We start from the raw sequence: 26,461 nt of genomic DNA on the forward strand, positions 1-26,461 counted from the left end.
AATACTTCGCCAGTCGTCAGCATTAGTGAACACGCACCCGTCCAAATACCTTTGACAATGGATTTGTTCAAGTAAGGACAATATGGATCGTATGAAGGAGTTAGATTTTGAACTTGTTATGAGATTGGTTTCAATGAACAGCTGCAGGGGTCACGAGACTGAGTCTGCGTGATCTCAGTCAGGTTGCAATTAGAATTGGGTTTTTGGGGACTTGTTCTGTGGAATCGTTCAGGTAGTGTTGCACAGGCACTAATCTCGTTGAATCCCAGGAGAAGCTTGGCGACGTCCATTGGAACGTCAATCCTGATGGCGTTCACGCCATAGTTGGTACTCTGAGCGCACTTTGCGGCACAGCGTTTGCACATCAGAGTCCACGTCAGAATGTTGCCTCCTTGCATGCACGTGGGCCTCGTGGCGCAACGGTAGCGCGTCTGACTCCAGATCAGAAGGTTGCGTGTTCAAATCACGTCGGGGTCAGCGGAGATTATGTGTGGCCCTCCATCGGGAAAAGGACGTCTTTCTTGCGGACGCAGTGAGAGCTCACTCTTTTACAGAACTGGCAAAATCAAGCTCTGATTGCTTTCCCTCAAAGTGAGTCATGCCACCACTTCTAGGCAGGGCAAAGAAAAGCCATTCAAAGGTTGTGGGTTGGAGTCCCACCAGAGTCGTTGTCTTTGCTTCCCAAACTCCCGTTGACAGATCACAGGAAGAGTTATTAGTATGGCCGCTCCTCCTCCTCTTCATCATGGGGAGTTTTGGCCCACGTCTCCCAGCGTTTCCTTCCATTTTTTCGAGTCCTGGTCCCGTGGAGACAGGGTCTCTGTGGCGCAATTGGTTAGCGCGTTCGGCTGTTAACCGAAAGGATGGTGGTTCGAGCCCACCCAGGGACGAGTGTTTTCTTGTTTGAAAACCTTAAAGCACCTACCCGAAGAGAAAACAGCAGCCTGAGCCCGTCGTGGAGCGCCAAGCAAGGCGCCGTGGCTTAGTTGGTCAAAGCGCCTGTCTAGTAAACAGGAGATCCTGAGTTCAAATCTCAGCGGTGCCTTTTCTGGCGCAAGAGGAAGCCAAGCGCTCCCTGGTGGTAGGTTCATTTGAAAGCTTAGCCTTGCAACTTGGCCCTCATCTTTGACAGTGAGCGAGCAGAGTGAGCCCGAGGAAGCAGAGCTCTCCCTGGTGGTCTAGTGGCTAGGATTCGGCGCTCTCACCGCCGCGGCCCGGGTTCGATTCCCGGTCAGGGAAACCTGTTTTGAGACCTCTTTTAAAATGGGGGCGGGTTTCCCTGCCGGTAGAGTAGCCTTGCTGTCGGATAGGCAATATTTGACCCCAAAACATCCCTCCTTCGAGCCGGATTTGAACCAGCGACCTAAGGATTTCTAACCGCGTTTGACCTACAGTCCTCCGCTCTACCAACTGAGCTATCGAAGGGTGAACGAAAGAGGGTTTTTTTCTGGCGAGGAAGGCATGCGATCCCCCATTCTCTCTCCAGTTGAGATACGAAAGAAGAAAGCCTTTGCTGACGCAACGGTCTTTCAAGCCTCTCCCTGGTGGTCTAGTGGCTAGGATTCGGCGCTTTCACCGCCGCGGCCCGGGTTCGATTCCCGGTCAGGGAACTTTAGGTTCAGCCGAAAGCTTGGTGACAGCTGGCTTTTTGCGTCCTTTGTCTCAAAGTAAGGCGTGCCACCAAGTCACGCTGTGTAGTTTGAACACACAGCTCACGCAGGGACTCGAAAGCTGGACCCTCAAGATTAAAAGCTTCCATTGCTTCCTCAAAGTGAGAGAGTCAAAGGTGGACCGCTCCGACAGGGTTTGAACGCACGCCGCCCGAACAGGGACTTGAACCCTGGACCCTCAGATTAAAAGTCTGATGCTCTGCCGACTGAGCTATCCGGGCTCTGGAAGGACGGAAAACACAGGGTGTTTCGTGGAACTTGCGCATGTAAATCTCCTCGCCCACACGAACCCTTAAGGATCGTATGGCGAATCCCTGGCAAGTGTAGCGGGGTTTGCTCGTTGAAGAATGGAAATACTTCGCCAGTCGTCAGCATTAGTGAACACGCACCCGTCCAAATACCTTTGACAATGGATTTGTTCAAGTAAGGACAATATGGATCGTATGAAGGAGTTAGATTTTGAACTTGTTATGATATTGGTTTCAATGAACAGCTGCAGGGGTCACGAGACTGAGTCTGCGTGATCTCAGTCAGGTTGCAATTAGAATTGGGTTTTTGGGGACTTGTTCTGTGGAATCGTTCAGGTAGTGTTGCACAGGCACTAATCTCGTTGAATCCCAGGAGAAGCTTGGCGACGTCCATTGGAACGTCAATCCTGATGGCGTTCACGCCATAGTTGGTACTCTGAGCGCACTTTGCGGCACAGCGTTTGCACATCAGAGTCCACGTCAGAATGTTGCCTCCTTGCATGCACGTGGGCCTCGTGGCGCAACGTTAGCGCGTCTGACTCCAGATCAGAAGGTTGCGTGTTCAAATCACGTCGGGGTCAGCGGAGATTATGTGTGGCCCTCCATCGGGAAAAGGACGTCTTTCTTGCGGACGCAGTGAGAGCTCACTCTTTTACAGAACTGGCAAAATCAAGCTCTGATTGCTTTCCCTCAAAGTGAGTCATGCCACCACTTCTAGGCAGGGCAAAGAAAAGCCATTCAAAGGTTGTGGGTTGGAGTCCCACCAGAGTCGTTGTCTTTGCTTCCCAAACTCCCGTTGACAGATCACAGGAAGAGTTATTAGTATGGCCGCTCCTCCTCCTCTTCATCATGGGGAGTTTTGGCCCACGTCTCCCAGCGTTTCCTTCCATTTTTTCGAGTCCTGGTCCCGTGGAGACAGGGTCTCTGTGGCGCAATTGGTTAGCGCGTTCGGCTGTTAACCGAAAGGATGGTGGTTCGAGCCCACCCAGGGACGAGTGTTTTCTTGTTTGAAAACCTTAAAGCACCTACCCGAAGAGAAAACAGCAGCCTGAGCCCGTCGTGGAGCGCCAAGCAAGGCGCCGTGGCTTAGTTGGTCAAAGCGCCTGTCTAGTAAACAGGAGATCCTGAGTTCAAATCTCAGCGGTGCCTTTTCTGGCGCAAGAGGAAGCCAAGCGCTCCCTGGTGGTAGGTTCATTTGAAAGCTTAGCCTTGCAACTTGGCCCTCATCTTTGACAGTGAGCGAGCAGAGTGAGCCCGAGGAAGCAGAGCTCTCCCTGGTGGTCTAGTGGCTAGGATTCGGCGCTCTCACCGCCGCGGCCCGGGTTCGATTCCCGGTCAGGGAAACCTGTTTTGAGACCTCTTTTAAAATGGGGGCGGGTTTCCCTGCCGGTAGAGTAGCCTTGCTGTCGGATAGGCAATATTTGACCCCAAAACATCCCTCCTTCGAGCCGGATTTGAACCAGCGACCTAAGGATTTCTAACCGCGTTTGACCTACAGTCCTCCGCTCTACCAACTGAGCTATCGAAGGGTGAACGAGAGAGGGGTTTTTTCTGGCGAGGAAGGCATGCGATCCCCCATTCTCTCTCCAGTTGAGATACGAAAGAAGAAAGCCTTTGCTGACGCAACGGTCTTTCGAGCCTCTCCCTGGTGGTCTAGTGGCTAGGATTCGGCGCTTTCACCGCCGCGGCCCGGGTTCGATTCCCGGTCAGGGAACTTTAGGTTCAGCCGAAAGCTTGGTGACAGCTGGCTTTTTGCGTCCTTTGTCTCAAAGTAAGGCGTGCCACCAAGTCACGCTGTGTAGTTTGAACACACAGCTCACGCAGGGACTCGAAAGCTGGACCCTCAAGATTAAAAGCTTCCTCAAAGTGAGGTACATGAGAGAGAGTCAAAGGTGGACCGCTCCGACAGGGTTTGAACGCACGCCGCCCGAACAGGGACTTGAACCCTGGACCCTCAGATTAAAAGTCTGATGCTCTGCCGACTGAGCTATCCGGGCTCTGGAAGGACGGAAAACACAGGGTGTTTCGTGGAACTTGCGCATGTAAATCTCCTCGCCCACACGAACCCTTAAGGATCGTATGGCGAATCCTTGGCAAGTGTAGCAGGGTTTGCTCGTTGAAGAATGGAAATACTTCGCCAGTCGTCAGCATTAGTGAACACGCACCCGTCCAAATACCTTTGACAATGGATTTGTTCAAGTAAGGACAATATGGATCGTATGAAGGAGTTAGATTTTGAACTTGTTATGATATTGGTTTCAATGAACAGCTGCAGGGGTCACGAGACTGAGTCTGCGTGATCTCAGTCAGGTTGCAATTAGAATTGGGTTTTTGGGGACTTGTTCTGTGGAATCGTTCAGCTAGTGTTGCACAGGCACTAATCTCGTTGAATCCCAGGAGAAGCTTGGCGACGTCCATTGGAACGTCAATCCTGATGGCGTTCACGCCATAGTTGGTACTCTGAGCGCACTTTGCGGCACAGCGTTTGCACATCAGAGTCCACGTCAGAATGTTGCCTCCTTGCATGCACGTGGGCCTCGTGGCGCAACGGTAGCGCGTCTGACTCCAGATCAGAAGGTTGCGTGTTCAAATCACGTCGGGGTCAGCGGAGATTATGTGTGGCCCTCCATCGGGAAAAGGACGTCTTTCTTGCGGACGCAGTGAGAGCTCACTCTTTTACAGAACTGGCAAAATCAAGCTCTGATTGCTTTCCCTCAAAGTGAGTCATGCCACCACTTCTAGGCAGGGCAAAGAAAAGCCATTCAAAGGTTGTGGGTTGGAGTCCCACCAGAGTCGTTGTCTTTGCTTCCCAAACTCCCGTTGACAGATCACAGGAAGAGTTATTAGTATGGCCGCTCCTCCTCCTCTTCATCATGGGGAGTTTTGGCCCACGTCTCCCAGCGTTTCCTTCCATTTTTTCGAGTCCTGGTCCCGTGGAGACAGGGTCTCTGTGGCGCAATTGGTTAGCGCGTTCGGCTGTTAACCGAAAGGATGGTGGTTCGAGCCCACCCAGGGACGAGTGTTTTCTTGTTTGAAAACCTTAAAGCACCTACCCGAAGAGAAAACAGCAGCCTGAGCCCGTCGTGGAGCGCCAAGCAAGGCGCCGTGGCTTAGTTGGTCAAAGCGCCTGTCTAGTAAACAGGAGATCCTGAGTTCAAATCTCAGCGGTGCCTTTTCTGGCGCAAGAGGAAGCCAAGCGCTCCCTGGTGGTAGGTTCATTTGAAAGCTTAGCCTTGCAACTTGGCCCTCATCTTTGACAGTGAGCGAGCAGAGTGAGCCCGAGGAAGCAGAGCTCTCCCTGGTGGTCTAGTGGCTAGGATTCGGCGCTCTCACCGCCGCGGCCCGGGTTCGATTCCCGGTCAGGGAAACCTGTTTTGAGACCTCTTTTAAAATGGGGGCGGGTTTCCCTGCCGGTAGAGTAGCCTTGCTGTCGGATAGGCAATATTTGACCCCAAAACATCCCTCCTTCGAGCCGGATTTGAACCAGCGACCTAAGGATTTCTAACCGCGTTTGACCTACAGTCCTCCGCTCTACCAACTGAGCTATCGAAGGGTGAACGAGAGAGGGGTTTTTTCTGGCGAGGAAGGCATGCGATCCCCCATTCTCTCTCCAGTTGAGATACGAAAGAAGAAAGCCTTTGCTGACGCAACGGTCTTTCGAGCCTCTCCCTGGTGGTCTAGTGGCTAGGATTCGGCGCTTTCACCGCCGCGGCCCGGGTTCGATTCCCGGTCAGGGAACTTTAGGTTCAGCCGAAAGCTTGGTGACAGCTGGCTTTTTGCGTCCTTTGTCTCAAAGTAAGGCGTGCCACCAAGTCACGCTGTGTAGTTTGAACACACAGCTCACGCAGGGACTCGAAAGCTGGACCCTCAAGATTAAAAGCTTCCTCAAAGTGAGGTACATGAGAGAGAGTCAAAGGTGGACCGCTCCGACAGGGTTTGAACGCACGCCGCCCGAACAGGGACTTGAACCCTGGACCCTCAGATTAAAAGTCTGATGCTCTGCCGACTGAGCTATCCGGGCTCTGGAAGGACGGAAAACACAGGGTGTTTCGTGGAACTTGCGCATGTAAATCTCCTCGCCCACACGAACCCTTAAGGATCGTATGGCGAATCCCTGGCAAGTGTAGCGGGGTTTGCTCGTTGAAGAATGGAAATACTTCGCCAGTCGTCAGCATTAGTGAACACGCACCCGTCCAAATACCTTTGACAATGGATTTGTTCAAGTAAGGACAATATGGATCGTATGAAGGAGTTAGATTTTGAACTTGTTATGAGATTGGTTTCAATGAACAGCTGCAGGGGTCACGAGACTGAGTCTGCGTGATCTCAGTCAGGTTGCAATTAGAATTGGGTTTTTGGGGACTTGTTCTGTGGAATCGTTCAGGTAGTGTTGCACAGGCACTAATCTCGTTGAATCCCAGGAGAAGCTTGGCGACGTCCATTGGAACGTCAATCCTGATGGCGTTCACGCCATAGTTGGTACTCTGAGCGCACTTTGCGGCACAGCGTTTGCACATCAGAGTCCACGTCAGAATGTTGCCTCCTTGCATGCACGTGGGCCTCGTGGCGCAACGGTAGCGCGTCTGACTCCAGATCAGAAGGTTGCGTGTTCAAATCACGTCGGGGTCAGCGGAGATTATGTGTGGCCCTCCATCGGGAAAAGGACGTCTTTCTTGCGGACGCAGTGAGAGCTCACTCTTTTACAGAACTGGCAAAATCAAGCTCTGATTGCTTTCCCTCAAAGTGAGTCATGCCACCACTTCTAGGCAGGGCAAAGAAAAGCCATTCAAAGGTTGTGGGTTGGAGTCCCACCAGAGTCGTTGTCTTTGCTTCCCAAACTCCCGTTGACAGATCACAGGAAGAGTTATTAGTATGGCCGCTCCTCCTCCTCTTCATCATGGGGAGTTTTGGCCCACGTCTCCCAGCGTTTCCTTCCATTTTTTCGAGTCCTGGTCCCGTGGAGACAGGGTCTCTGTGGCGCAATTGGTTAGCGCGTTCGGCTGTTAACCGAAAGGATGGTGGTTCGAGCCCACCCAGGGACGAGTGTTTTCTTGTTTGAAAACCTTAAAGCACCTACCCGAAGAGAAAACAGCAGCCTGAGCCCGTCGTGGAGCGCCAAGCAAGGCGCCGTGGCTTAGTTGGTCAAAGCGCCTGTCTAGTAAACAGGAGATCCTGAGTTCAAATCTCAGCGGTGCCTTTTCTGGCGCAAGAGGAAGCCAAGCGCTCCCTGGTGGTAGGTTCATTTGAAAGCTTAGCCTTGCAACTTGGCCCTCATCTTTGACAGTGAGCGAGCAGAGTGAGCCCGAGGAAGCAGAGCTCTCCATGGTGGTCTAGTGGCTAGGATTCGGCGCTCTCACCGCCGCGGCCCGGGTTCGATTCCCGGTCAGGGAAACCTGTTTTGAGACCTCTTTTAAAATGGGGGCGGGTTTCCCTGCCGGTAGAGTAGCCTTGCTGTCGGATAGGCAATATTTGACCCCAAAACATCCCTCCTTCGAGCCGGATTTGAACCAGCGACCTAAGGATTTCTAACCGCGTTTGACCTACAGTCCTCCGCTCTACCAACTGAGCTATCGAAGGGTGAACGAGAGAGGGGTTTTTTCTGGCGAGGAAGGCATGCGATCCCCCATTCTCTCTCCAGTTGAGATACGAAAGAAGAAAGCCTTTGCTGACACAACGGTCTTTCAAGCCTCTCCCTGGTGGTCTAGTGGCTAGGATTCGGCGCTTTCACCGCCGCGGCCCGGGTTCGATTCCTGGTCAGGGAACTTTAGGTTCAGCCGAAAGCTTGGTGACAGCTGGCTTTTTGCGTCCTTTGTCTCAAAGTAAGGCGTGCCACCAAGTCACGCTGTGTAGTTTGAACACACAGCTCACGCAGGGACTCGAAAGCTGGACCCTCAAGATTAAAAGCTTCCATTGCTTCCTCAAAGTGAGAGAGTCAAAGGTGGACCGCTCCGACAGGGTTTGAACGCACGCCGCCCGAACAGGGACTTGAACCCTGGACCCTCAGATTAAAAGTCTGATGCTCTGCCGACTGAGCTATCCGGGCTCTGGAAGGACGGAAAACACAGGGTGTTTCGTGGAACTTGCGCATGTAAATCTCCTCGCCCACACGAACCCTTAAGGATCGTATGGCGAATCCCTGGCAAGTGTAGCGGGGTTTGCTCGTTGAAGAATGGAAATACTTCGCCAGTCGTCAGCATTAGTGAACACGCACCCGTCCAAATACCTTTGACAATGGATTTGTTCAAGTAAGGACAATATGGATCGTATGAAGGAGTTAGATTTTGAACTTGTTATGATATTGGTTTCAATGAACAGCTGCAGGGGTCACGAGACTGAGTCTGCGTGATCTCAGTCAGGTTGCAATTAGAATTGGGTTTTTGGGGACTTGTTCTGTGGAATCGTTCAGCTAGTGTTGCACAGGCACTAATCTCGTTGAATCCCAGGAGAAGCTTGGCGACGTCCATTGGAACGTCAATCCTGATGGCGTTCACGCCATAGTTGGTACTCTGAGCGCACTTTGCGGCACAGCGTTTGCACATCAGAGTCCACGTCAGAATGTTGCCTCCTTGCATGCACGTGGGCCTCGTGGCGCAACGGTAGCGCCGGTAGATTCCAATTTTACAAGCCTGTGAAAGTAGTCTATTGGTTTCAAATCAGTTGTTCCTGTATTGTAAAACATGTCAATTGACAACACGTTTCTTTCTTTAGAGTTGAAAGAATGCCACATAGATGTGGGAGGGTTGCCATATTTACAGCGGCACAAGAAACCCTCATTGTGGATATGGTTCGTGAGAACAACCTCATCAGACTCCAGGAGATCAGAGACAAAGTCATTGCCGATAATGTCAACTGTGAGAGCATTGATGACGTCAGCTTGGCCACAATAGACCGAGTTCTCCGGCACCAAAAGATTCGGATAAAACAGGTCTATAGGGTTCCCTTTGAGCACAACTCTGCGCGACACAAAGACCTACGTTACGAGTATGTGCAAGTAAGTATACATCCATGTTCACAGTAGAGTTAGTGGACATACTGTGTTGCTCAGTGGCCTACATTACTTCTGGACAATACTGTGCTACCTGATTGACTGTTGTTCTGAACACCTGTGCACTTTCACCTGCGCATTTTCAGAGGATATTACAGTTGGACGCGATGGCCAGACCTCATGAGTACCTCTTCCTGGATGAGGCTGGCTTCAACCTGCAGAAACGAAGGCAAAGAGGCCGTATCATCATTGGCCAAAGAGCCATCACTGAGGTTCCTGGCCTACGGGGGGGTAATATTACTCTTTGTGCGGCCATGGGTTTGGAGGGGCTTGTCCACTGGCATGCTTTCCTTGGGTCTTACAACACCCAACGTCTCCTCACCTTCCTAGAGGAGCTAAAATCCTCCTCCTGGACCGCCAACAACACTATCCTGGGCCCGCACATCACATTTGTGATCATTTGGGACAATGTACGCTTCCACAGAACAAACCAAATCAGAGAGGGGTTCACCACCAACAGTAACCACTTTATAAGTGTCTGTCTGCCATCCTACTCCCCTTTCCTGAACCCTATAGAGGAGTTCTTCTCATTGTGGAGATGGAAGGTTTATGACAGACAACCATACACTAGAGAGAACCTCCTAAAGGCAATGGAGCTGGCCTGTGTTGACATCCGAGTGGAGGCCTTCGAAGGATGGATGCGCCATTCCAGGGCGTTTTTCCCGCGGTGCCTGGCAAGAGACAATATATCCTGCGATGTGGATGAGGTGATGTGGTCCGATGCAGCTCATCGACATGATGCCGCACAGTGATTGTGGTGTGTGTTGTGTGAATAAAGTAAATTAAAAAACTTCACACCCTGATCATGTTTTCAAGAGTACTGTTGTGTGCAATAGATTCTGTTTTTGCATTGAGTTGTGTTACAGTAGTGTACATGCAGAATTTACTATAGATTTATACTCTTCATATGAAACTCACAAATCTAAATGTCTTATCCTCTGCAGAGATCTAAGAAGATCCATTACTGTAAAGTTCCTAAAAATATGCATTGGCAGTTATGAAACAAAGAACCTTCTCACAAATTGAGCATTGTGTTTTCAATTGTTTTGCTGTAGTGTGTAATGATGTGTATAGTGTTTACATTTTAGAAAGCTTAGAGCTGCTCTTTTGGTGCGAGAGTTTGAGTTTTGAAGTGAGAAGGTGTGGTTGTGTTTATGTAGCTTTAGAAAAGTGTGTTCGTGTTTAGACATTGGGGAACATGGAGGAAACGTTTGTGAAATGTGTTTTAGCATTTGAGAAAAACTTAAGTTAGCATGTTTCAATGTATGCTGCGCCATTTAGCCCACCTAAGATGGTAGATCAATGATTCAAACTTGTCTTTTACTTTCTTAGTTTTCACGGTGTTAGTTGGAGAGAGAGAAACAAAAATAAACTTCAAGGAACATCTGTACAATGCGTAGACTTTATTACAGTTTTTCACAATTGCTAAAACACATTTCTTGAAATAGTCAACCATTTTCTTAAAACTGTAAACACAAAACCAACTAGAGAGGGTACAATTTCTGGGGAAATTGTAGGGTGTGCTTGCTTGCGTCGGTTACACAGGGGTCCGTTTTTGAATGACATTTTTACAACTGATTTATTTATATTTTATATGAAAATGCATACTTATTATTTATAAATATTAAATTGATTTAAAGGCATTTTTTTTGCTGCTCATTTACAACTGAAAATACGAGTGAAGTGTAGAATGAAATAGATGTCTTCTCATTTCCCCTGCAAGAGGCAGCCTCATCGTTGAATCAAAACGAATAAATTTGGCAGACCGGTGTAAAAATTGACCTAATCTCTATGACTTAAACGTCCTTTTAAGTTTTTCCCTTCTAGTGATATTTTCAAGCATTTAGCCTACTCATATTGCATTCATTCATGAATAAAGAACCCCCTTTGAAGATTATTCTACGACGTTACCGGCAGTAGAAGATTGAATCGCGATTCAAACAGTACCACCTGCTAACTGAAAATATGCCCCCCAAAACGTAAATAAGCTTGACATTTATTTAGTGGAAAATCGCTCATTCATAAAAATCTCACTGGTAGCGATCATTGTCAGTAACAACGCAAAAAGCAATATAGCCCTGTGTGGAGAAGCTGCCCTGGTAAATTGTACTACAGTACAGTACTAGACTACTGCTGTGTTCGTCTTGGTAGCGATTGCGTTGGTTGAATTGGATTTAACGTTCCGTTGTATGGTTTAGGCTGAAATTAAGTATTTTCATGAACAGATTGACAATGTTTAGGCTGTGGCAATGAAGTTCAGGTTAGTAGTTAGATAGACTTTTGATTTAAGTAAGGAGAGTGCCGAACATGTTCTGTTGCTGTTTGACTTCCTAAACAGCTGTGTAGTGTAGATGTTTTTGTAGTGTGTCTCGCGTAAGCTACAGCGTTGCAGTGAGCTACACTGGTTTGAAACGACAGGTAATGGTAATTTCACCAACAAATCGTTTACTAATGTCAAAATAAATCCTACAACGAAAATGTATATGTGAGGAATGTTTATTTTAACGATTGAAAACAGATACATCATACACCACTGTAGTATGTGTTGCCCGGGCAACACAGGCTAATGTCATGATGCTAATACTTCAGTGAAATAGTAGACTACTGTTTCCGAAAGTAGATGTACTTCCTTAATAATATCAGCTTATATTGTACATTACACATCACAATTGTGTGTCATATCACAAAGTAAAATGAGTAAATAGTTATCACCCTGGCCTCTTTTCTTGTGGCGTTTCTGCAGCTGCCTTGCAGTAAAGCTATAGTTAGCATAGCTATCCCCCAAGTTAACAGATGCGAAACGAATGTTCTGCCAAAGGTAGTCACGCGTGTTTTCGTGACGTTAGTGACGCAGTGACGTTAGTAACGTCAGTGACTGTGGCTAGCAAATTAGCCACCGTTAGCTTCACTTTTCGCCACAAAAACTTAACTTAAGCCTAAACCATGCAACGGAACGTAAATTCCAATAGAAGCAACTCAATCGCTACCAAGACGAAACTTTTGACACCTACGTTGTCTATGTAGGCCAAATATTGACTGAGTTTTAGGGGGGCAAAAAGAACTAGAGAGGATACAATTTCTGGGGAAATTGTAAGGTGTGCTTGCTTGCGTCGGTTGCACAGGGGTCTGTATATTTTATATAAAAATGCATCGGGCCTACTTATTATTTATAAAGATTACATAGATGTAAAAGCATCTTTTTTTTGCTGCTCATTTACAACTCAAAATACGAATGAAGTGTAGAATGAAATATGATGTCTTCTCATTTCCCCTGCAAGAGGCAGCTGACAGGCTGAATCAAAACGAATACATTTGGCAGACCGGTGTAAAAATGGACCTAATCTCTATGATTTAAACGTCCTTTTAAGTTGTCCCTTCTCGTGATATTTTCAGGCATTTAGCCTACTCATATTCATTCATTAATAAAGAACCCCCTTTGAAGATTATTCTACGACTTTACCGGCAGAAGATTGAATCGTGATTCAAACAGTACCATCTGCTAACTGAAAATATGCCCCCAAAAACGTAAATAAGCTTGACATTTATTTAGTGGAAAATCGCTCATTCATAAAAAGCTCACTGGTAGCGATCATTGTCAGTAACAACGCAAAATGCGATATAGCCCTGTGTGGAGAAGCTGCCCCGGTAAATTCTACTACTACAGTACAGTACTAGACTACTGCTGTGTTCGTCTTGGTAGCGATTGCGTTGGTTGAATTCGATTTAACGTTCCGTTGTACGGTTTAGGCTGAAATTAATTATTTTCATGAACAGATTGACAAAGTTTAGGCTGTGGCAATGAAGTTCAGGTTAGTAGTCAGATTGTTTCAACTATTGAAAGACTTTTGAGTAAGGGGAGTGCCGAACATGTTCTGTCACCGTTTGACTTGAACAGCTGAGGAGTTTTTGTTAGCTACTCACACTAGTGTCTCGGGTAGGCTACAGCGTTGCAGTGAGCTACACTGGTTTGAAACCACAGGTAATGGTAATTTCACCAACAAATCGTTTACTAATGTCAGAATAAATCATATAACGAAAATGTATATGTGAGGAATGTTTATTTTAACGATTGAAAACAGATACATCATAGACCACTGTAGTATGTGTTGCCCGGGCAACACAGGCTAATGTCATGATGCTAATACTTCAGTGAAATAGTAGACTACCGTTTCCGAAAGTAGATGTACTTCCTTAATAATATCAGCTTATATTGTACATTACACATCACAATTGTGTGTCATATCACAAAGTAAAATGAGTAAATAGTTATCACCCTGGCCTCTTTTCTTGTGGCGTTTCTGCAGCTGCCTTGCAGTAAAGCTATAGTTAGCCTAGCTATCCCCCAAGTTAACAGATGCGAAACGAATGTTCTGCCAAAGGTAGTCACGCGTGTTTTCGTGACATTATTGCAGACCGGTGTAAAAATTGACCTAATCTCTATGATTTAAACGTCATTTTAAGTTTTTCTCTTCTCATGATATTTTCAGGCATTTAGCCTACTCATATTGCATTCATTCATGAATAAACAACCCCTTTGAAGATTATTCTACGACGTTACCCGGCAGTAGAAGATGGAATCGCGATTCAAACGGTACCATCTGCTAACTGAAAATATGCCCCCCAAAACGTAAATAAGCTTGACATTTATTTAGTGGAAAATTGCTCATTCATAAAAAGCTCACTGGTAGCGATCATGGTCAGTAACAACGCAAAATGCGATATAGCCCTGTGTGGAGAAGCTGCCCCGGTAAATTGTACTACTACGGTACAGTACTAGACTACTGCTGTGTTCGTCTTGGTAGCGATTGCGTTGGTTGAATTGGATTTAACGTTCCGTTGTACGGTTTAGGCTGAAATGAATTATTTTCATGAACAGATTGACAACGTTTAGGCTGTGGCAATGAAGTTCAGGTTAGTAGTTAGATAGACTTTTGATTTAAGTAAGGGGAGTGCCGAACATTTTCTGTCGCCGTTTGACTTCCTAAACAGCTGTGTACTGTAGCTAGATGTTTTTGTAGTGTGTCTCGCGTAAGCTACAGCGTTGCAGTGAGCTACACTGGTTTGAAACCACAGGTAATGGTAATTTCACCAACAAATCGTTTTCTAATGTCATAATAAATCCTACAACGAAAATGTATATGTGAGGAATGTTTATTTTAACGATTGAAAACAGATAACGCTACATCATAGACCACTGTAGTATGTGTTGCCCGGGCAACACATGCTAATGTCATGATGCTAATACTTCAGTGAAATAGTAGACTACTGTTTCCGAAAGTAGATGTACTTCCTTAATAATATCAGCTTATATTGTACATTACACATCACAATTGTGTGTCATATCACAAAGTAAAATGAGTAAATAGTTATCACCCTGGCCTCTTTTCTTGTGGCGTTTCTGCAGCTGCCTTGCAGTAAAGCTATAGTTAGCCTAGCTATCCCCCAAGTTAACAGATGCTAAACGAATGTTCTGGCAAAGGTAGTCACGCGTGTTTTCGTGACGTTAGTGACGCAGTGACGTTAGTAACGTCAGTGACTGTGGCTAGCAAATTAGCCAACGTTAGCTTCACTTTTCGCCACAAAAACTTAACTTACGCTTAAACCATGCAACGGAACGTAAATTCCAATAGAAGCAACTCAATCGCTACCAAGACGAAACTTTTGACACCTACGTTGTCTATGTAGGCCAAATATTTTAGTTTTAGGGGGGCAAAAAGAAATAAAAAAAATAATAATATATATGTGAGAGAACAAAGGTTGTGCTCTCGCCGAAGGCTTGAGCACACCCAATAATATATATGTGAGAGAACAAAGGTTGAGCCCTTGCCGAAGGCAAAGCACACCCAAAAATAATAATAACTAGAGAGGATACAATTTCTGGGGAAATTGTAGGGTGTGCTTGCTTGCGTCGGTTGCACAGGGGTCTGTATATTTTATATAAAAATGCATGGGGCCTACTTATTATTTATAAAGATTACATAGATTTAAAAGCATCTTTTTTTTGCTGCTCATTTACAACTCAAAATACGAGTGAAGTGTCGAATGAAATATGATGTCTTCTCATTTCCCCTGCAAGAGGCAGCTGACAGGCTGAATCAAAACGAATACATTTGGCAGACCGGTGTAAAAATTGACCTAATCTCTATGACTTAAACGTCCTTTTAAGTTGTCCCTTCTCGTGATATTTTCAGGCATTTAGCCTACTCATATTGCATTCATTCATTAATAAAGAACCCCCTTTGAAGATTATTCTACGACTTTACCGGCAGAAGATAGAATCGCGATTCAAACAGTACCATCTGCTAACTGAAAATATGCCCCCAAAAACGTAAATAAGCTTGACATTTATTTAGTGGAAAATCGCTCATTCATAAAAAGCTCACTGGTAGCGATCATTGTCAGTAACAACGCAAAATGCGATATAGCCCTGTGTGGAGAAGCTGCCCCGGTAAATTCTACTACTACAGTACAGTACTAGACTACTGCTGTGTTGGTCTTGGTAGCGATTGCGTTGGTTGAATTCGATTTAACGTTCCGTTGTACGGTTTAGGCTGAAATTAATTATTTTCATGAACAGATTGACAAAGTTTAGGCTGTGGCAATGAAGTTCAGGTTAGTAGTCAGATTGTTTCAACTATTGAAAGACTTTTGAGTAAGGGGAGTGCCGAACATGTTCTGTCACCGTTTGACTTGAACAGCTGAGGAGTTTTTGTTAGCTACTCACAGTCACTAGTGTCTCGGGTAGGCTACAGCGTTGCAGTGAGCTACACTGGTTTGAAACCACAGGCAATGGTAATTTCACCAACAAATCGTTTACTAATGTCAGAATAAATCATATAACGAAAATGTATATGTGAGGAATGTTTATTTTAACGATTGAAAACAGATACATCATAGACCACTGTAGTATGTGTTGCCCGGGCAACACAGGCTAATGTCATGATGCTAATACTTCAGTGAAATAGTAGACTACTGTTTCCGAAAGTAGATGTACTTCCTTAATAATATCAGCTTATATTGTACATTACACATCACAATTGTGTGTCATATCACAAAGTAAAATGAGTAAATAGTTATCACCCTGGCCTCTTTTCTTGTGGCGTTTCTGCAGCTGCCTTGCAGTAAAGCTATAGTTAGCCTAGCTATCCCCCAAGTTAACAGATGCGAAATGAATGTTCTGCCAAAGGTAGTCACGCGTGTTTTCGTGACATTAGTGCAGACCGGTGTAAAAATGGACCTAATCTCTATGATTGAAACGTCATTTTAAGTTTTTCCCTTCTCATGATATTTTCAGGCATTTAGCCTACTCATATTGCATTCATTCATGAATAAACAACCCCTTTGAAGATTATTCTACGACGTTACCCGGCAGTAGAAGATGGAATCGCGATTCAAACGTTACCATCTGCTAACTGAAAATATGCCCCCCAAAACGTAAATAAACTTGACATTTATTTAGTGGAAAATTGCTCATTCATAAAAAGCTCACTGGTAGCGATCATTGTCAGTAACAACGCAAAATGCAATATAGCCCTGTGTGGAGAAGCTGCCCCGGTAAATTGTACTACTACGGTACAGTACAGTACTAGTAGACTACTGCTGTGTTCGTCTTGGTAGCGATTGCGTTGGTTGAATTGGATATAACGTTCCGTTGTACGGTTTAGGCTGAAATTAATTATTTTCATGAACAGATTGACAACGTTTAGGCTGTGGCAATGAAGTTCAGGTTAGTAGTTAGATAGACTTTTGATTTAAGTAAGGGGAGTGCCGAACATTTTCTGTCGCCGTTTGACTTCCTAAACAGCTGTGTACTGTAGCTAGATGTTTTTGTAGTGTGTCTCGCGTAAGCTACAGCGTTGCAGTGAGCTACACTGGTTTGAAACCACAGGTAATGGTAATTTCACCAACAAATCGTTTACTAATGTCAGAATAAATCCTACAACGAAAATGTATATGTGAGGAATGTTTATTTTAACGATTGAAAACAGATAACGCTACATCATAGACCACTGTAGTATGTGTTGCCAGGGCAACACAGGCTAATGTCATGATGCTAATACTTCAGTGAAATAGTAGACTACTGTTTCCGAAAGTAGATGTACTTCCTTAATAATATCAGCTTATACTGTACATTACACATGACAATTGTGTGTCATATCACAAAGTAAAATGAGTAAATAGTTATCTACCTGGCCTCTTTGCTTGTGGCGTTTCTGCAGCTGCCTTGCAGTAAAGCTATAGTTAGCCTAGCTATCCCCCAGGTTAACAGATGCGAAACGAATGTTCTGCCAAAGGTAGTCACGCGTGTTTTCGTGACGTTAGTGACGTAGTGACGTTAGTAACGTCAGTGACTGTGGCTAGCAAATTAGCCACCGTTAGCTTCACTTTTCGCCACAAAAACTTAACTTAAGCCCAAACCATGCAACGGAACGTAAATTCCAATAGAAGCAACTCAATCGCTACCAAGACGAAACGTTTGACACCTACGTTGTCTATGTAGGCCAAATATTTACTGAGTTTTAGGGGGGCAAAAAGAATAAAAATAATAATAATAAAAATAACTAGAGAGGATACAATTTCTGGGGAAATTGTAGGGTGTGCTTGCTTGCGTCGGTTGCACAGGGGTCTGTATATTTTATATAAAAATGCATCGGGCCTACTTATTATTTATAAAGATTACATAGATTTAAAAGCATCTTTTTTTTGCTGCTCATTTACAACTCAAAATACGAGTGAAGTGTAGAATGAAATATGATGTCTTCTCATTTCCCCTGCAAGAGGCAGCTGACAGGCTGAATCAAAACGAATACATTTGGCAGACCGGTGTACAAATGGACCTAATCTCTATGACTTAAACGTCCTTTTAAGTTGTCCCTTCTCGTGATATTTTCAGGCATTTAGCCTACTCATATTGCATTCATTCATTAATAAAGAACCCCCTTTGAAGATTATTCTACGACTTTACCGGCAGAAGATAGAATCGCGATTCAAACAGTACCATCTGCTAACTGAAAATATGCCCCCAAAAACGTAAATAAGCTTGACATTTATTTAGTGGAAAATAGCTCATTCATAAAAAGCTCACTGGTAGCGATCATTGTCAGTAACAACTCAAAATGCGATATAGCCCTGTGTGGAGAAGCTGCCCCGGTAAATTCTACTACTACAGTACAGTACTGTACTAGACTACTGCTGTGTTCGTCTTGATAGCGATTGCGTTGGTTGAATTCGATTAAACGTTCCGTTGTACGGTTTAGGCTGAAATTAATTATTTTCATGAACAGATTGACAAAGTTTAGGCTGTGGCAATGAAGTTCAGGTTAGTAGTCAGATAGTTTCCCTACTGAAAGACTTTTGAGTAAGGGGAGTGCCGAACATGTTCTGTTGCCGTTTGACTTAAACAGCTGAGGAGTTGTTGTTAGCTACTCACACTAGTGTCTCGGGTACAGTAGGCTACAGCGTTGCAGTGAGCTACACTGGTTTGAAACCACAGGTAATGGTAATTTCACCAACAAATCGTTTACTAATGTCAGAATAAATCCTACAACGAAAATGTATATGTGAGGAATGTTTATTTTAACGATTGAAAACAGATACATCATAGACCACTGTAGTATGTGTTGCCCGGGCAACGCAGGCTAATGTCATGATGCTAATATGTCAGTGAAATAGTAGACTACTGTTTCCGAAAGTAGATGTACTTCCTTAATAATATCAGCTTATATTGTACATTACACATCACAATTGTGTGTCATATCACAAAGTAAAATGAGTAAATATGTATCACCCTGGCCTCTTTGTTTGTGGCGTTTCTGCAGCTGCCTTGCAGTAAAGCTATAGTTAGCCTAGCTATCCCCCAAGTTAACAGATGCGAAACGAATGTTCTGCCAAAGGTAGTCACGCGTGTTTTCGTGACATTATTGCAGACCGGTGTAAAAATTGACCTAATCTCTATGATTTAAACGTAATTTTAAGTTTTTCTCTTCTCATGATATTTTCAGGCATTTAGCCTACTCATATTGCATTCATTCATGAATAAACAACCCCTTTGAAGATTATTCTACGACGTTACCCGGCAGTAGAAGATGGAATCGCAATTCAAACGGTACCATCTGCTAACTGAAAATATGCCCCCCAAAACGTAAATAAGCTTGACATTTATTTAGTGGAAAATTGCTCATTCATAAAAAGCTCACTGGTAGCGATCATTGTCAGTAACAACGCAAAATGCGATATAGCCCTGTGTTGAGAAGCTGCCCCGGTAAATTGTACTACTACGGTACAGTACTAGGCTACTGCTGTGTTCGTCTTGGTAGCGATTGCGTTGGTTGAATTGGATTTAACGTTCCGTTGTACGGTTTAGGCTGAAATGAATTATTTTCATGAACAGATTGACAACGTTTAGGCTGTGGCAATGAAGTTCAGGTTAGTAGTTAGATAGACTTTTGATTTAAGTAAGGGGAGTGCCGAACATTTTCTGTCGCCGTTTGACTTCCTAAACAGCTGTGTACTGTAGCTAGATGTTTTTGTAGTGTGTCTCGCGTAAGCTACAGCGTTGCAGTGAGCTACACTGGTTTGAAACCACAGGTAATGGTAATTTCACCAACAAATCGTTTTCTAATGTCAGAATAAATCCTACAACGAAAATGTATATGTGAGGAATGTTTATTTTAACTATTGAAAACAGATAACGCTACATCATAGACCACTGTAGTATGTGTTGCCCGGGAAACACAGGCTAATGTCATGATGCTAATACTTCAGTGAAATAGTAGACTACTGTTTCCGAAAGTAGATGTACTTCCTTAATAATATCAGCTTATATTGTACATTACACATCACAATTGTGTGTCATATCACAAAGTAAAATGAGTAAATAGTTATCACCCTGGCCTCTTTTCTTGTGGCGTTTCTGCAGCTGCCTTGCAGTAAAGCTATAGTTAGCCTAGCTATCCCCCAAGTTAACAGATGCTAAACGAATGTTCTGGCAAAGGTAGTCACGCGTGTTTTCGTGACGTTAGTGACGCAGTGACGTTAGTAACGTCAGTGACTGTGGCTAGCAAATTAGCCACCGTTAGCTTCACTTTTCGCCACAAAAACTTAATTTAAGCTTAAACCATGCAACGGAACGTAAATTCCAATAGAAGCAACTCAATCGCTACCAAGACGAAACTTTTGACACCTACGTTGTCTATGTAGGCCAAGTATTTACTGAGTTTTAGGGGGGCAAAAAGAAATAAAAATAATAATAACTAGAGAGGATACAATTTCTGGGGAAATTGTAGGGTGTGCTTGCTTGCGTCGGTTGCACAGGGGTCTGTATATTTTATATAAAAATGCATCGGGCCTACTTATTATTTATAAAGATTACATAGATTTAAAAGCATCTTTTTTTTGCTGCTCATTTACAACTCAAAATACGAGTGAAGTGTAGAATGAAATATGACGTCTTCTCATTTCCCCTGCAAGAGGCAGCTGACAGGCTGAATCAAAACGAATACATTTGGCAGACCGGTGTACAAATGGACCTAATCTCTATGACTTAAACGTCCTTTTAAGTTGTCCCTTCTCGTGATATTTTCAGGCATTTAGCCTACTCATATTGCATTCATTCATTAATAAAGAACCCCCTTTGAAGATTATTCTACGACTTTACCGGCAGAAGATAGAATCGCGATTCAAACAGTACCATCTGCTAACTGAAAATATGCCCCCAAAAACGTAAATAAGCTTGACATTTATTTAGTGGAAAATAGCTCATTCATAAAAAGCTCACTGGTAGCGATCATTGTCAGTAACAACTCAAAATGCGATATAGCCCTGTGTGGAGAAGCTGCCCCGGTAAATTCTACTACTACAGTACAGTACTACTAGTAGACTACTGCTGTGTTCGTCTTGATAGCGATTGCGTTGGTTGAATTCGATTAAACGTTCCGTTGTACGGTTTAGGCTGAAATTAATTATTTTCATGAACAGATTGACAAAGTTTAGGCTGTGGCAATGAAGTTCAGGTTAGTAGTCAGATAGTTTCCCTACTGAAAGACTTTTGAGTAAGGGGAGTGCCGAACATGTTCTGTTGCCGTTTGACTTAAACAGCTGAGGAGTTGTTGTTAGCTACTCACACTAGTGTCTCGGGTACAGTAGGCTACAGCGTTGCAGTGAGCTACACTGGTTTGAAACCACAGGTAATGGTAATTTCACCAACAAATCGTTTACTAATGTCAGAATAAATCCTACAACGAAAATGTATATGTGAGGAATGTTTATTTTAACGATTGAAAACAGATACATCATAGACCACTGTAGTATGTGTTGCCCGGGCAACACAGGCTAATGTCATGATGCTAATATGTCAGTGAAATAGTAGACTACTGTTTCCGAAAGTAGATGTACTTCCTTAATAATATCAGCTTATATTGTACATTACACATCACAATTGTGTGTCATATCACAAAGTAAAATGAGTAAATATTTATCACCCTGGCCTCTTTGTTTGTGGCGTTTCTGCAGCTGCCTTGCAGTAAAGCTATAGTTAGCCTAGCTATCCCCCAAGTTAACAGATGCCAAACGAATGTTCTGCCAAAGGTAGTCACGCGTGTTTTCGTGACATTATTGCAGACCGGTGTAAAAATTGACCTAATCTCTATGATTTAAACGTCATTTTAAGTTTTTCTCTTCTCATGATATTTTCAGGCATTTAGCCTACTCATATTGCATTCATTCATGAATAAACAACCCCTTTGAAGATTATTCTACGACGTTACCCGGCAGTAGAAGATGGAATCGCAATTCAAACGGTACCATCTGCTAACTGAAAATATGCCCCCCAAAACGTAAATAAGCTTGACATTTATCTAGTGGAAAATTGCTCATTCATAAAAAGCTCACTGGTAGCGATCATTGTCAGTAACAACGCAAAATGCGATATAGCCCTGTGTTGAGAAGCTGCCCCGGTAAATTGTACTACTACGGTACAGTACTAGGCTACTGCTGTGTTCGTCTTGGTAGCGATTGCGTTGGTTGAATTGGATTTAACGTTCCGTTGTACGGTTTAGGCTGAAATTAATTATTTTCATGAACAGATTGACAACGTTTAGGCTGTGGCAATGAAGTTCAGGTTAGTAGTTAGATAGACTTTTGATTTAAGTAAGGGGAGTGCCGAACATTTTCTGTCGCCGTTTGACTTCCTAAACAGCTGTGTACTGTAGCTAGATGTTTTTGTAGTGTGTCTCGCGTAAGCTACAGCGTTGCAGTGAGCTACACTGGTTTGAAACCACAGGTAATGGTAATTTCACCAACAAATCGGTTTCTAATGTCAGAATAAATCCTACAACGAAAATGTATATGTGAGGAATGTTTATTTTAACGATTGAAAACAGATAACGCTACATCATAGACCACTGTAGTATGTGTTGCCCGGGAAACACAGGCTAATGTCATGATGCTAATACTTCAGTGAAATAGTAGACTACTGTTTCCGAAAGTAGATGTACTTCCTTAATAATATCAGCTTATATTGTACATTACACATCACAATTGTGTGTCATATCACAAAGTAAAATGAGTAAATAGTTATCACCCTGGCCTCTTTTCTTGTGGCGTTTCTGCAGCTGCCTTGCAGTAAAGCTATAGTTAGCCTAGCTATCCCCCAAGTTAACAGATGCTAAACGAATGTTCTGGCAAAGGTAGTCACGCGTGTTTTCGTGACGTTAGTGACGCAGTGACGTTAGTAACGTCAGTGACTGTGGCTAGCAAATTAGCCACCGTTAGCTTCACTTTTCGCCACAAAAACTTAATTTAAGCTTAAACCATGCAACGGAACGTAAATTCCAATAGAAGCAACTCAATCGCTACCAAGACGAAACTTTTGACACCTACGTTGTCTATGTAGGCCAAGTATTTACTGAGTTTTAGGGGGGCAAAAAGAAATAAAAATAATAATAATAATAATATATATGTGAGAGAACAAAGGTTGTGCTCTCGCCGAAGGCTTGAGCACACCCAATAATATATATGTGAGAGAACAAAGGTTGTGCTCTCGCCGAAGGCTTGAGCACACCCAATAATATATATGTGAGAGAACAAAGGTTGTGCCCTTGCCGAAGGCTTGAGCACACCCAAATATTCAAACTCAATTTCCTAAACCTCTGACTCTTCTGGCAAAACCACGCGCGCCTAAACCATGTAACTTGTGCTCAAAATCAAACAATCGCTCAGATCATACATCATTTTTTCCAATTGCTTAGACACAAAAATGTCAAATAACACTCAGTAAGTGAAATCTGACACTCAAGGAGCACAACAGAAGGCCAGACCTGCACAACTATAAGTACATTCTCATCCTCACACTATTTGCAAAATACTACACACAGTGTTTTGCAAATCACTAAACACACTTTTCTATATTTGGCACATAAATTTAAGATTGTCACTTCATTGCCTTTTTTAGACACTGCCTTGTAAAATGCCACACATGTGAACAGATGGATCAAACACGGGCGTCAGGTTTACAAGCACTAAAGTGGTAAACTGTAAACATACCAGTCAGGTGTAAGCACTATAAAAAGGCAACAGGTCAGTGTACCTGTCCTCATCAAAAATGGAAGGCAATGTTGCAGGTAGAGGAAGAGGGAGAGGTAGGATGAGAGGGGGAGCCCGTGGAGGAAGGTAGGGAGAGGTAGACCTGGAGGCCGTGGAAGAATAGGGCCAAATTTACAATATCTAATGAAATTCAAACAACATTGAACATTGGTTGACCATGTTGTGAACCATAGGGCAACATTGACAGAGGCTGGACAGAGAGTTCAGCCCAACCTCAGTAGATATAGTGTTGCAACAGTAATTTGGACATTTCGACAAGAGCACAGGTGAAAACGACTATTCTCTACTGTCTACAGGACAGTACAGTAAAATGTAGCTACAGCTATATGCACTACATCAGTACTTTTTTGTACATATTTACTGCAGTCCATGATTGAAATAATGTACTGTATTTCATTTGCTGTATTCTTTCTTTTGTCTCCATAAATGTATTTGCTGTGTTTACAGACTACTATGTAGCCTACTACAGTATTTGATGTGAAATATGTTCTGATTTTCTGCACAAAATGAAACCGTTACATAGACAATTTGGAAAAATACAGTAAATATTTTCAGCAGTGTGCAGTACTGGTCTTGTGTGTTGTGTTTGGTCAACATATTCATGTACTTGTATGTACTCTACTGGAACAATATCTCTGACAAAATCAAGCAGGTTATATCATTAGAAAAGAATAGCTAATGTAAAAGTGTTTTAAATTTTGCACTACAGTGTGTAACTGGTTCAAACAGAGTCCAATTTTATGAACCATGTGTGTGGCATATGGTGACAGAAATGGGTTTTTATACATGATTGTATAGTTTTGAATGAAGTGTTTCAGTTTGCAAAAGATTAAAAGTGTTCTGCTACTTGTGTGTCTAGTTGTGTGAATCGTGTGTTGTTTTTTTACAAAGTGAGCCCTGTTTTCAAAATTGTGCTTACTAAGCAATTGGAAAAAACTGTAAACACAGCAAATCAATATATAAACACTATGGAGCAATCGTGAGACACAACACAAAAAAATTTAGAACACAGCACCCAGAGCATGTAGTTACATGTAAAGACAGTTGTTTATGTATACACAGTAAATGCATTTACGTAGCAATAAAGTAAATACATTTTGGATTTTGAAACACTGGATTTTGGTGTTTCAACACCCATTGACACTTCCCTGCTGTATGACTATGTTTAGCGTGTGTTCTGCTCCTCTCTTTCACCAACCATCTCTGGAGGAGGGGATCCCTCACTGAATAGCTCCTCCCAAGGTTTCTTACATTTTTCTCCTCAAGTGAGTTTTTCTGGGAGTTTTTCCCTGTCTTCCTTGAAACTTGAGGTTGGCTGAGGGGCAGTTCTATGGGCGTATGTGAAGCCCTCTGTGACATTGCTTCTAAAAAGTGCTAAACAAATACTGTAAATTTTAATTGGATTGAAAATATAACAGTAACCATCACAACTTAGTACTGTCAACAAAGAACAAAGAAAAAACCCTCTGGTGTGCTGGATCCAGCCTTGAAAACACTCCACCTATGTTACCACAGGCCAATTCCATTGCCTGTAGGACATTTTCCCTGGTATATGGGTTTCAGTCATAGACCTTCCACCGCCATGTAGAGAAAACATCTTCAATTGGGTTGAGAAAAGGGCTGTATAACAGTTACAGTAAAAAATGCTGGTTGGTGTTGAACCATTCTCGTACACGGACACCACATGAAAGCTGACATTGTCCCAAACCACCATTAGAAACAAGTGTGAACAATTTTGAGTCATTGTGTTTTACAGATGACAACTGTGTTGAAGTTGTGTTTACTGTTTGCTGCCTGTGTTTACCATTTTGCAGCACAAGTGCATCACAGTGCAAAATGTGTTTAGTGAATGTGTTTAGAGTTTTGCCAAAAGAGTGTCTGATTTGACAAATTGGTTTAGTTCCCTGAACATTTGATTCAGAGAATGGGGTTTAGTGTCTAGCAATTGTGAAAAACTGTATGCTAAAGCTCTGATTGCTAATTGTAAAACTGTGTGACAGGTGTTTGCCCATGCGATGAGTCAGTGTGCATATTTGAATGGCAGTGTGTTCCTTGTGAAAACAAGAGATTTTCTTCATGAAATTGTGCCAAATGCAGAGAATTGTGTGTAGTGCTTTGAAAAAAGTGTGTTTTAGAACTGCAATTTGAGTGTAAAGCAGGAATTGTGCTTGTAGTTTAGCAGAATTGGTTCAAGGGGTTACTGCATGAGTAACATGTTGTGGTCATTGTTTCTCAAGTACCAGTATTTGTGTGTAAACAATTGAGAAAAACTGTAATTAAAGATAACTCGTTTTTGGATTGGATTTATGACCCCTTGTCCTTTTTTGCACTGTATAGGAGCGACCCCCATCAAGTTGAAGTAACTAAGTAACTAAGTAACTCACATGGCTTATCAGAACTCTTTACAGCACTTAGGCCTGCCCATTTTGTATGGTGGTGCTGAAACCAGAACTTTGACACAATCATAAGGGAGAGGTGTCTGCTGAGGTATGTGGGATTTTGTACTTCTTGATATATAATACTGTTACCCTGTCTATCTAATATTTAAAATTGTATTATAACAGCACTTGTATTAATGGAATACAAAAGTAGCCTGAGTTAGTCACACAGTAATGACTTTTAGCATAAACTACACAGGCTAATAAATCACACTGAACACTGCATTACAATTTATAGCTGTCAAATATATAGTTGTCAATTACTTGAAATATCAATGTTGCCAGTAAAATACTGCCATCAGAGCTTGCATGGTCAAAAATCCTTTTTATCAATCATTAACTTGTACGTTATCAGTGACTTATAACATTTGTATATGTTATCTACAATGTGGTAAAGAGTTGAGTTATTAAAATAGCTGGAATCTTATCTGTATATCATTGCCAGAGCAACCTTGACAA

At 43.3% G+C, this 26,461-nt stretch overlaps 26 non-coding genes across 26 annotated transcripts; 18 read left to right on the forward strand and 8 right to left on the reverse strand.

Annotated features, from left to right (window-relative positions):
• Nucleotides 1-405: 405 nt before the first annotated feature.
• trnaw-cca (transfer RNA tryptophan (anticodon CCA)) lies at nt 406-477 on the forward strand. Its single transcript has one exon. It is a non-coding gene; the product is annotated as a tRNA-Trp (tRNA).
• A 339-nt stretch (nt 478-816) lies between these two features.
• trnan-guu (transfer RNA asparagine (anticodon GUU)) lies at nt 817-890 on the forward strand. The gene has a single exon. It is a non-coding gene; the product is annotated as a tRNA-Asn (tRNA).
• An 81-nt stretch (nt 891-971) lies between these two features.
• On the forward strand, nt 972-1,045 carry trnat-agu (transfer RNA threonine (anticodon AGU)). Its single transcript has one exon. It is a non-coding gene; the product is annotated as a tRNA-Thr (tRNA).
• Nucleotides 1,046-1,167: 122 nt separating this feature from the next.
• Nucleotides 1,168-1,239, forward strand: trnae-cuc (transfer RNA glutamic acid (anticodon CUC)). The gene has a single exon. It is a non-coding gene; the product is annotated as a tRNA-Glu (tRNA).
• Nucleotides 1,240-1,335: 96 nt separating this feature from the next.
• Nucleotides 1,336-1,425, reverse strand: trnay-gua (transfer RNA tyrosine (anticodon GUA)). The gene is given in 2 exon segments: nt 1,336-1,371; nt 1,389-1,425. It is a non-coding gene; the product is annotated as a tRNA-Tyr (tRNA).
• Nucleotides 1,426-1,538: 113 nt separating this feature from the next.
• trnae-uuc (transfer RNA glutamic acid (anticodon UUC)) lies at nt 1,539-1,610 on the forward strand. Its single transcript has one exon. It is a non-coding gene; the product is annotated as a tRNA-Glu (tRNA).
• A 208-nt stretch (nt 1,611-1,818) lies between these two features.
• On the reverse strand, nt 1,819-1,891 carry trnak-uuu (transfer RNA lysine (anticodon UUU)). The gene has a single exon. It is a non-coding gene; the product is annotated as a tRNA-Lys (tRNA).
• A 536-nt stretch (nt 1,892-2,427) lies between these two features.
• On the forward strand, nt 2,428-2,499 carry trnaw-cca (transfer RNA tryptophan (anticodon CCA)). The gene has a single exon. It is a non-coding gene; the product is annotated as a tRNA-Trp (tRNA).
• A 339-nt stretch (nt 2,500-2,838) lies between these two features.
• trnan-guu (transfer RNA asparagine (anticodon GUU)) lies at nt 2,839-2,912 on the forward strand. The gene has a single exon. It is a non-coding gene; the product is annotated as a tRNA-Asn (tRNA).
• Nucleotides 2,913-2,993: 81 nt separating this feature from the next.
• Nucleotides 2,994-3,067, forward strand: trnat-agu (transfer RNA threonine (anticodon AGU)). Its single transcript has one exon. It is a non-coding gene; the product is annotated as a tRNA-Thr (tRNA).
• A 122-nt stretch (nt 3,068-3,189) lies between these two features.
• trnae-cuc (transfer RNA glutamic acid (anticodon CUC)) lies at nt 3,190-3,261 on the forward strand. The gene has a single exon. It is a non-coding gene; the product is annotated as a tRNA-Glu (tRNA).
• A 96-nt stretch (nt 3,262-3,357) lies between these two features.
• trnay-gua (transfer RNA tyrosine (anticodon GUA)) lies at nt 3,358-3,447 on the reverse strand. The gene is given in 2 exon segments: nt 3,358-3,393; nt 3,411-3,447. It is a non-coding gene; the product is annotated as a tRNA-Tyr (tRNA).
• Nucleotides 3,448-3,560: 113 nt separating this feature from the next.
• On the forward strand, nt 3,561-3,632 carry trnae-uuc (transfer RNA glutamic acid (anticodon UUC)). Its single transcript has one exon. It is a non-coding gene; the product is annotated as a tRNA-Glu (tRNA).
• Nucleotides 3,633-3,842: 210 nt separating this feature from the next.
• trnak-uuu (transfer RNA lysine (anticodon UUU)) lies at nt 3,843-3,915 on the reverse strand. Its single transcript has one exon. It is a non-coding gene; the product is annotated as a tRNA-Lys (tRNA).
• Nucleotides 3,916-4,451: 536 nt separating this feature from the next.
• Nucleotides 4,452-4,523, forward strand: trnaw-cca (transfer RNA tryptophan (anticodon CCA)). The gene has a single exon. It is a non-coding gene; the product is annotated as a tRNA-Trp (tRNA).
• A 339-nt stretch (nt 4,524-4,862) lies between these two features.
• On the forward strand, nt 4,863-4,936 carry trnan-guu (transfer RNA asparagine (anticodon GUU)). The gene has a single exon. It is a non-coding gene; the product is annotated as a tRNA-Asn (tRNA).
• An 81-nt stretch (nt 4,937-5,017) lies between these two features.
• Nucleotides 5,018-5,091, forward strand: trnat-agu (transfer RNA threonine (anticodon AGU)). Its single transcript has one exon. It is a non-coding gene; the product is annotated as a tRNA-Thr (tRNA).
• Nucleotides 5,092-5,213: 122 nt separating this feature from the next.
• On the forward strand, nt 5,214-5,285 carry trnae-cuc (transfer RNA glutamic acid (anticodon CUC)). The gene has a single exon. It is a non-coding gene; the product is annotated as a tRNA-Glu (tRNA).
• Nucleotides 5,286-5,381: 96 nt separating this feature from the next.
• trnay-gua (transfer RNA tyrosine (anticodon GUA)) lies at nt 5,382-5,471 on the reverse strand. The gene is given in 2 exon segments: nt 5,382-5,417; nt 5,435-5,471. It is a non-coding gene; the product is annotated as a tRNA-Tyr (tRNA).
• A 113-nt stretch (nt 5,472-5,584) lies between these two features.
• trnae-uuc (transfer RNA glutamic acid (anticodon UUC)) lies at nt 5,585-5,656 on the forward strand. Its single transcript has one exon. It is a non-coding gene; the product is annotated as a tRNA-Glu (tRNA).
• Nucleotides 5,657-5,866: 210 nt separating this feature from the next.
• Nucleotides 5,867-5,939, reverse strand: trnak-uuu (transfer RNA lysine (anticodon UUU)). Its single transcript has one exon. It is a non-coding gene; the product is annotated as a tRNA-Lys (tRNA).
• A 536-nt stretch (nt 5,940-6,475) lies between these two features.
• Nucleotides 6,476-6,547, forward strand: trnaw-cca (transfer RNA tryptophan (anticodon CCA)). The gene has a single exon. It is a non-coding gene; the product is annotated as a tRNA-Trp (tRNA).
• Nucleotides 6,548-6,886: 339 nt separating this feature from the next.
• On the forward strand, nt 6,887-6,960 carry trnan-guu (transfer RNA asparagine (anticodon GUU)). Its single transcript has one exon. It is a non-coding gene; the product is annotated as a tRNA-Asn (tRNA).
• An 81-nt stretch (nt 6,961-7,041) lies between these two features.
• On the forward strand, nt 7,042-7,115 carry trnat-agu (transfer RNA threonine (anticodon AGU)). The gene has a single exon. It is a non-coding gene; the product is annotated as a tRNA-Thr (tRNA).
• Nucleotides 7,116-7,405: 290 nt separating this feature from the next.
• Nucleotides 7,406-7,495, reverse strand: trnay-gua (transfer RNA tyrosine (anticodon GUA)). The gene is given in 2 exon segments: nt 7,406-7,441; nt 7,459-7,495. It is a non-coding gene; the product is annotated as a tRNA-Tyr (tRNA).
• A 393-nt stretch (nt 7,496-7,888) lies between these two features.
• Nucleotides 7,889-7,961, reverse strand: trnak-uuu (transfer RNA lysine (anticodon UUU)). Its single transcript has one exon. It is a non-coding gene; the product is annotated as a tRNA-Lys (tRNA).
• Nucleotides 7,962-26,461: the final 18,500 nt, after the last annotated feature.

The sequence above is a fragment of the Osmerus mordax genome, chromosome 25 (assembly GCF_038355195.1).
Source record: "Osmerus mordax isolate fOsmMor3 chromosome 25, fOsmMor3.pri, whole genome shotgun sequence".
Taxonomy (NCBI): domain Eukaryota; kingdom Metazoa; phylum Chordata; class Actinopteri; order Osmeriformes; family Osmeridae; genus Osmerus; species Osmerus mordax.